The sequence below is a fragment of the Pediculus humanus genome, genomic scaffold (genome assembly GCF_000006295.1).
Source record: "Pediculus humanus corporis 1103172108248 genomic scaffold, whole genome shotgun sequence".
In the NCBI taxonomy this organism is placed as follows: domain Eukaryota; kingdom Metazoa; phylum Arthropoda; class Insecta; order Psocodea; family Pediculidae; genus Pediculus; species Pediculus humanus.
Window position 1 is genome coordinate 170,075 of NW_002987817.1, and position 8,393 is coordinate 178,467.

The following is an 8,393-nucleotide window of genomic DNA, read 5'->3' on the forward strand; positions in this document are numbered from 1 at the left end:
ATCATTATTATTATTAAAGATAAAACCTGATTTTTAACGGAAAAAAAAAACGTTTGACTTTTCGCCCTTTTCGATTTTTGTTACCATGGAAACAATCAGTCGAGGTCGAGAAAGGTACGTGTCAAATAAAAAAAAAAAAAAAAAAAAAAAAAAAAAAGGAAATTTTAGAATTAGAATTTGTAAAAAGATTTTACTTGGAAAATGCTGTTGTTGTTGTTGTTTCTGTTGCCGTTTGTTTGTTTTTACAAAAACCGTTTGTGACTTTATTATTATTATTATCAATTCAACTCATCTTCTCAATATTAAATGATTCGCTGTTGTTGGAAACGATCAAATACATACTCGAGAAAAATCAATAAATAAAACTTTTTATAAAAACTCAGATTGAAAACAAAATAAAAAAAAATGGCGTACGCACACAAAAAAAAAAAGATAGAAAGAGAAGAAAAGAGATGAAGATGAAGAAGAAGAAGAAGAAGAAAAAAAAAACTTTTAATTTAAAGTAAATGAAAACAAAAATCGACTTTGATCCGGATAATGATTTTCTCCAGGAAAATTTTCTTTTTTTCTTTTTTTTTTTTTTTTTAAATGAAAAAACCATAAAATTAAAAGCTGTGAACATTAATTAAAATGTCACCATGATAAATTTTTCTTTTTTTTTTTTTCGATTTAAAATAAATAAAAATAAATGATTTCAATTTAGTTATTATTATCATTATCATTATTACACTTCAACGTACATAATAATAATAAAACATTAACTAAAGTAAATGAAATAACAAAAAAAAAAAAAAAAACTAAACAGAGATTAAGTCATAAACGTTCGTTAAAAAAAAAAATTAATATGTCGTCGTTGTCGTCATCGTCGTGGCATTAGAATTTAAAATAATAACGATTTAACTAAACATCCGATGATTATGGTTCCTCGGTTGTTTATTCATAAACGTAATTATTACATTATTAATTATGCCTCCCGCGATTAAATAATAAAAATGTTTTAACCGGAAAAAAAAAAATTTTGACAACAGCATCAGCAGCAGCTAGAACAACAACAGCGCGTTATAATTATTATTATGTGAGGGTGGACAAACAAACATTTTTCATATTTAAATAATTTACGACGTGTATTTAACGTTTGTCATTCGTTTTTTTTTTTTTTAACATTCACTATTTACACGTCGGAAAACTTTTTTTAAAAAATTTTTTTTTTATGATTTTCCAAGATTTCGACCACGTAAACTTTTATTATTCGTTTTGGTAGTAAAATAAAAATTTATTTACATAAATTTTACGCAGATTTTTTTTTTACTTCTCTTTTATTATTATTATTATTATTATTTTATCGATTTTTCCTACCGGAAACGCACACGCAAATGAGAAAAAAAATTTTCTATTTTCCTCATAAACTAATTCGTACATAAATAATAACATTGATTACGTCATATTATTAAAATGATTGTTAAAATCATTTTTTACGAAAATCTCCCCCCTCCCTTCTCCCTGCTCCCCCCATTATTATTATTATTGTACTACGTCGGAAAATTTTCCGTCATAAATTTTTTTTTTTTTCATTTCTTATGTTTTCTATTGACTTCTTATTAAAAAAACGTCATTTCAACAAAAAAAAAATGACGGAAAAATAGAAAACGTTAAAGAAAAAAAAAAGAGGAAACGGAAATGACAAAAATAAAAATCTCGCAAAATCTAAAAACGTTTCGTTTTTTTTTTTTTTTTTTGATTAATTGTTCCGCCGGTTACGACAGTAAATTTTACCAAAACAAACACAAAAAAAAATTTTTTTTTTTTTTTTGTTACGAACGCCATCGTTGATATTCAACGACACAGGATTTCGGCGGGAGGGGAGGGGAGGAGATGGGGAATTAACGGTAATAATAATAATAAGTTAAAAACAATGGTGGAAAAAAATTAAAGTGCAAATACGAAAGAATTATAAAATATAAAGAAAAAAATAAAACAATGGTTTCGGGAAATTAGGAAGTCAAATTTTTTGTCATTTTTGAAAATAACAAAAGATTTAAATTATAAATAAATGGCTCAATGATAATTTTATGCTTTAAATAAAAAGAGAAAAACAACAAAAACTCAAAAAAAAAAAAAAAAAACTTTAAATACTTTTAATAAAATAATAAGCGGCGAATAATATTTCCACATAAAGCTTAAATACTTAAAACGAATTATAACGAAAAAAAAAAAAAATATATGGATGGAAACGTGGTTAAAGATAGACAGTGTTGCCAACTCAAACGTCATATGTTATTACGTTATTTAACACGTCGTGACGCCATATTGTTTTTTTTTTGAATTTAATTTTTTTTCTCTTTTTTTTTTCTTTTTTGTTTTACGGTTTCGAAAATGAGGGGGGGGGGAAATTTTAACGGAAAAAAATGAAATTATGAAAACTCCACGCACGCCATTTTTAAATTATAAAAAATTTGAATGAAAATTTTTTAAAATAAAACGTCAGGTTTTTTTTTTTTTTTTATAATAAATGAAAGGTACAACAACAGCAACAACAATATAACGTTTTTTTTTTTTTCTTCTGCTTTGGACATTTTTTTTTTTTTGAAATCAAAAGAGATTCCTCCAGTTAATATAAAAAATGAATATAATATGAAAAAAAAATATTAATAATAATAATAATAATAATAATAATAATAATAATATTTTCCGTTTTCCGCCTGACATTTATTATAATTATTTTCATAATGACGTCATTTTCATTATTGTCTGAATGTTTGTTATTAATATTAATATTATTATTATTACCACCATTTTCGACTCGTATTAAAATAATAATAATAATTATCTTACCTATGACGTAAGAATACCCGTCCAAAGTTAAAACGCATTTTTTAGCATTCGAACCAGTTGCTGTTGGAAATTTTGTTAATTTTTTTTTTTCTTTACTATTTCCACGTTCGTTTTTCTCTTCTTCTTTACCAGGACATTCTTCCATTTCATAAAATATCACATTTTATTTATTTATTTATTTTCTTATTTATTTTTATTTTTTTGTTTTCTTTTTTTTTATGTATTTATAACTAAAAATTCATCGGATTCATCATTTGTCTTTTTTTTATTTTCTATTGTTTCGAAACTTTAAATTCACTTTTCTTTTTTTGTTTTTTGTGTTCGTGACACACCAAAAACGCCGAACTGAACAATATAATAATAATAATAATAAATACAAATAGAAAAAAAAGAAAAAAGAAAAAAAAAAGGAAAATTTTTTTTGTATATTTGCACAAAATCAATGAATTTTTCGCGCTTCGTTTCCAATTTTATTATTATTATTAAAATAAATAATAATTATCGTTATTATTATTATTATTATTATTATTATTATTATTATTATTAATACATAAGTCAAGCTTATTTTAACGTTAAAGATTTTTAAAAATAAATAAATAAATAAAATTTTATTCGCGTTCAAATATTTACACGTAATTATCGAAAAAAAAAAAATAAAAACCTTTTCTTAAATTTTGAATATTTTTTTTTAAATATTTATTATGACGTCATTTATTTCCACACGTTGACGTTTTAATATAATTATAAACAAACAAACAAACAAACAAACGAACAAACGAGCGAACAAACAAACCATTTCAAATATTATAATTTTACGGAAAGAGGGTAATTTACGAAAAAAAAAGGAAAATCTTAACGCGATTTCCTTTTTCTTCTATAAAAACAAAAAAAAAAAAACTTTTTCTTATTAATATTTAATAATTTTTTTTAAGTCGTGGCATTAGAAAGAAACAAAGAAACAAACAAATTCGAGACAAAAAAAAGAAAAAAAGGGAAATTTATTCCGCGACATTGACAAACTTCAATCATTATGAAAAAAATGTTTTTTTGCATGTTCTAATAATAATAATAATAAAGACCGAAATTTATGACGTAATAAACGTTGAATTATTATTATTATTATTAATACGTACATTTAGAATTACTTTGTAGAAATAAAATATGTTAAATAGTAACAAAAAAAAAACTAACGAGATTTAAATTTCAATTTTATCGATTCGATATATCGAATGACGTTTACATTTTTAAAAAAAAAATAATTATTGTAATTGTGTATAAAAAAAAAAATAATAATAATAATAGTGATGATGATGATGATTTTCATTGTCGTTTTTTTTTTGAATTGCAACGAAATGATTGTTTTTTTACGTGACTTTCAAATAATTCAAATAATAAATAAATAAAAAAAAGAAAAAATTTATGACCTGTTAAAAATTTTCCCGCCACTTAAATAAATAAATAATTTTTATTTTTATTTATTTATTTATTTTTTTTTTAATAAAATAAAAATTTAAATTGATTCAACGGTTTTTATTTTTTCATTTCCGTTTCCCCCTTCTTCCCTTTCCCCTCCCGCTTTTTTTTTTCTCCTTCTCTTTATTAAACGTCCTTAAAACACGTAAATTTTCAATTACGTAAATGATAATAAAATAATAATAATAATAATAAAAATAATGATAAAATCATTATGTCATTTAGTAACGACATAATTGCACACAATAAAATTTACATTATTTACCCTAGTTATCATTATTTATTTTTTTGGGGGAAAGGCGGGGGGAGGGAGGAAAACAAAATAAAAAATAAAATTTTTTAAATAACGCGAACGTATTTAATATATATTACGATGAAATAAAAAAAAAAAAAAAAGGGAAAAGCGGGTCCTGTGGGGGAGAGAGCAAGAGGAGGGAGCGAGTGGGGGGGGGTAGGGAGAAAGGGTACGAATTGATAAGGGTATTGATAGGTAAACACATTACTGACAAAATTAATCAACTGATTTAAACGAGGGTTGAGAAGGAGTTTTATTCGTTCGCTCATCGACCATGAAAAATTAAATTAATTAAAAAAAAAAAAATTTTCCTTTCATTTTTTTTTTTTTTTGTTTATAAATCAGTAAAAAAATATTTTCAAATAATTGTTGTTAAAATTAAAAAAAAATATCTTTTCAATACAAAAAAAAAAGAAAAGATAATTAATTAAATTTTGTCAGTTAGTAAAAAGAGAGAGAGAGAGAGAAAGAAAATAAATTTTTATAAAAGTTTTTTTTTCAATACGTTACGTAAATATAAATAGACGTATGTGTTTTTTTTTTTTTTGTCAAAATGATAAAATAAAATATAAATAAATAAATAAATGCGAATGAGTGAGTGACGTAATTAAAAAATCGAAAATAATCGATCAGTCGATCGATCGGTCGATTCACAACGACGACACATATTTTCCTTGGCCTTTGTAAAAAAAAAAAAATTTTCCATTTATTTATTTATTTTATTTTATTTTTTTGTCTCCCTTTCGATTCGAGTCTCGAAAAAACGTTAAATTGATAAAATTAATGTTAAATTGAGATAATTGATAAAAAGCAGAAGACAAAAAATTTTTTTTTACGTGTTTCAGGGTGAGAAATTTAATTTAATTGATTCTAACCCTAATATTACAAATTAATAATAATATTGCGTAGAGAAAATCATCATCATCATCATAATAATAATAATAATAATAATAATAATAATAATAATAATAATAATTTTAATCAATATGAGAGAGTATAACAACAACAACGTTTATTTAAAAAAAGGAATTTTCTCGTGGAAAATTTTTAAATTTCCAAATCTACGAAAAGGTTCCCTATATTATATATTGAAACCTCACTAAAAAAATAAATTAACTAATTAGTATTCATTTAGTTTTACTAATACTACATCTAGTTTAATTTAAAACGTGAATAGAATTTAAATTATTAAAATAAAAAATAAAATTTATTAAAAATGGAAAACTGGAAAACACTTAAAACGCGAGATTATACGTGTGTGTATGAGTTGTTGTTATATATCGAGCAACAGGTTGCTTAATCCGAAAGAAAAACTTAACGAAAAAAAAAAAAAAACAACGGAAAACCCTTTTTGACATATTTATTTAAATATTATCGATGGTATAAAATATATTTTTCCCTTCGGACTATATTAATAATAATAATAAAAACATTTATTAGTTTTCCCCGCCCCCACCCCCCATCTCATTGAACAAACGAGGAAAATTGATTGCGATGATGACGTTTTTAACGACAATTATATATTAATCGAATATAATATAATAATGATGATGTTATTAAAAAAAAAAAAAAAAAAGTAATTTTTTTAAATTTTCAACGTCATCGTTAATAAAAAAATATGTGTGTGAGTGCGCGTGTGTGTAAAGTATAAAATGTGATGGAAAATTTTTTTTTTTTTTTTCATGTATTGACTTTTCCTGTCGAAAACGGTTATCGAAATAAAAAAAAAAAAAATGAAAATAAAAAAAGTTTTTTTCGTTATATTTTACCTTTACAATAAAATCTTTTACAATAATAATATATACACATATACTTCCCCCCCACTTCATCTTTATGACCTTTGACCTTTGACCTCGATTCATCAATCAAAAAAAAAAATTTTTTTTTTTTTTTTTTAAATTGAACAAAATTAAAAACGTTTAATTGTTTTCTTCTTTTTTTTGTTTCGAATTTTTTTTTTGTTTTTGTTTAAAAATCGACATTTTTTTTTTTTTCACACACACACGCGCTCGTATTGATTTCCTTCTTTTTAACACCTACCTGTCATGAAAACAGGTGTTTTTGATTTTGATTAATTATATAAAAAAAAAATTATAAATAATAATAATAAATAAATAAATAAATAAATAACTCGTCGATAAAAATTTTCCGAATTAATTAATTTTTTTTTTCTTACGCAAATATATTTTATTTATATAATTATAATTAAATTGATTGCTAAAAATTTGTGTTATATTTACCGTTTTATTAATAAATAAACAATAATAATAATAATAATAATAATAATAATAATAATAAATTTAAATTGATTTTGTGCAAATTATTATTAATTAAAAAAATTTAACAACAACAACAAGAACATACCTAAGGAAATACCCGAAAAAAAATTTTTTTTTTCGAATCGGAAAAATAAGTTAATAATAATAATAATAATAATAATAATAATAATAAAACGCGAAAGACCGACCGATCGAGTTTTTACGCGATAAAAGTAATACTAGATATAAATAAATAAAAAAAAAAAATCCGGCGCGAAGTTTCTAGAATAACGCGAGAAACACGAATGTATTAAGACCACGAGGCGGACTCGTTCTGGACTTGCCAGAGTTTCTTTTTTTATCCCTTTTTGATTCTCCCCTCTCCCATTACTCCTCCTCCCTTCCACTTCTCCGACCAGTTTTTCATTCTGTTTTTCCACCCGAATAATTTCCTCCTTTGACCCCTCCCCTTCTCTCTCCCCACCACTACACATTCGCATTTTTTTTTTTTTTTTTATCTTTTCAATTTTCGTTTTTTTTTTCCAAAGGGAGGAGGACCAAATATGTTTTTACCCATTAAACCCAAATAAAAATTTTCCTTTTTTTTTATTCCTTTTTTTTTCTTTTTTTAATATTTCGAAGATGGGTGAAAAAAAAAAAAGCCGAAAGGTAATTTTCGTTAATTACAAAATGTAATTTTTCTTTTTTTTTCGGGGGGGGGGGTAACAATAGAATAGAAAAATAAAACTTTTCCCTTATTATTATTATTTCGTGTGTATGTTTTTATATAACATACTCATAAACCATAAAAAAAATTTTCTTTTCGGAAAATTATAAATATATAAAATAATGAATTTTAAAATGAAAATTGAAATTTTCCTTTTTAAAAAAAAAAAAAAAAAAAAAAAAAGGGCGGAAATTTAAAAATTTATATTATATATATAAATAAATGGGCAGTTGAATGAGCAAAAAAAAAATTGTTGAATAAAAAAAAAAAAATGACGGGGGGTAGGGGAGAACGGGGGTTAAATTTTACGTAATCCATAAGGAGAAAGAGAGAGAGAGAAAAAAAGTAATTTTGAATCGAGGGAAGGAAACCATTTTGAAAACTTTAATTTACGTGAAAATACTTGAGAAAATGGTTTTAATATTAAATTTAAAAAAAAGAAAAAAAAAAAAAAAGATTTTCTTAAAGCCAGAAAATTCTCAATTGACGTTTAAATAAATTATAAGAAAAGAAAAAAAACAACATAAACATAAACAAAACGTAAACAACATTTTTTTTTTTTTTTTATGACGTGAAAATTGTTTTTTTTTTAATAATTAATTATTATTATTATTACGAACGTAAAATTACTTAGTACTATAGAAACGGGATTAATTAATGGATTTGTTGAAATCTAAGTAAAATTATTATTTAAAAACGTGTGAAAATTATAAAATTATCGTTTGAGAATAATAATAATAATAATAATAATAATAATACATTTTAATAATAATAATAAAATTCGAAGGATATTTAAAATAAAATAAAA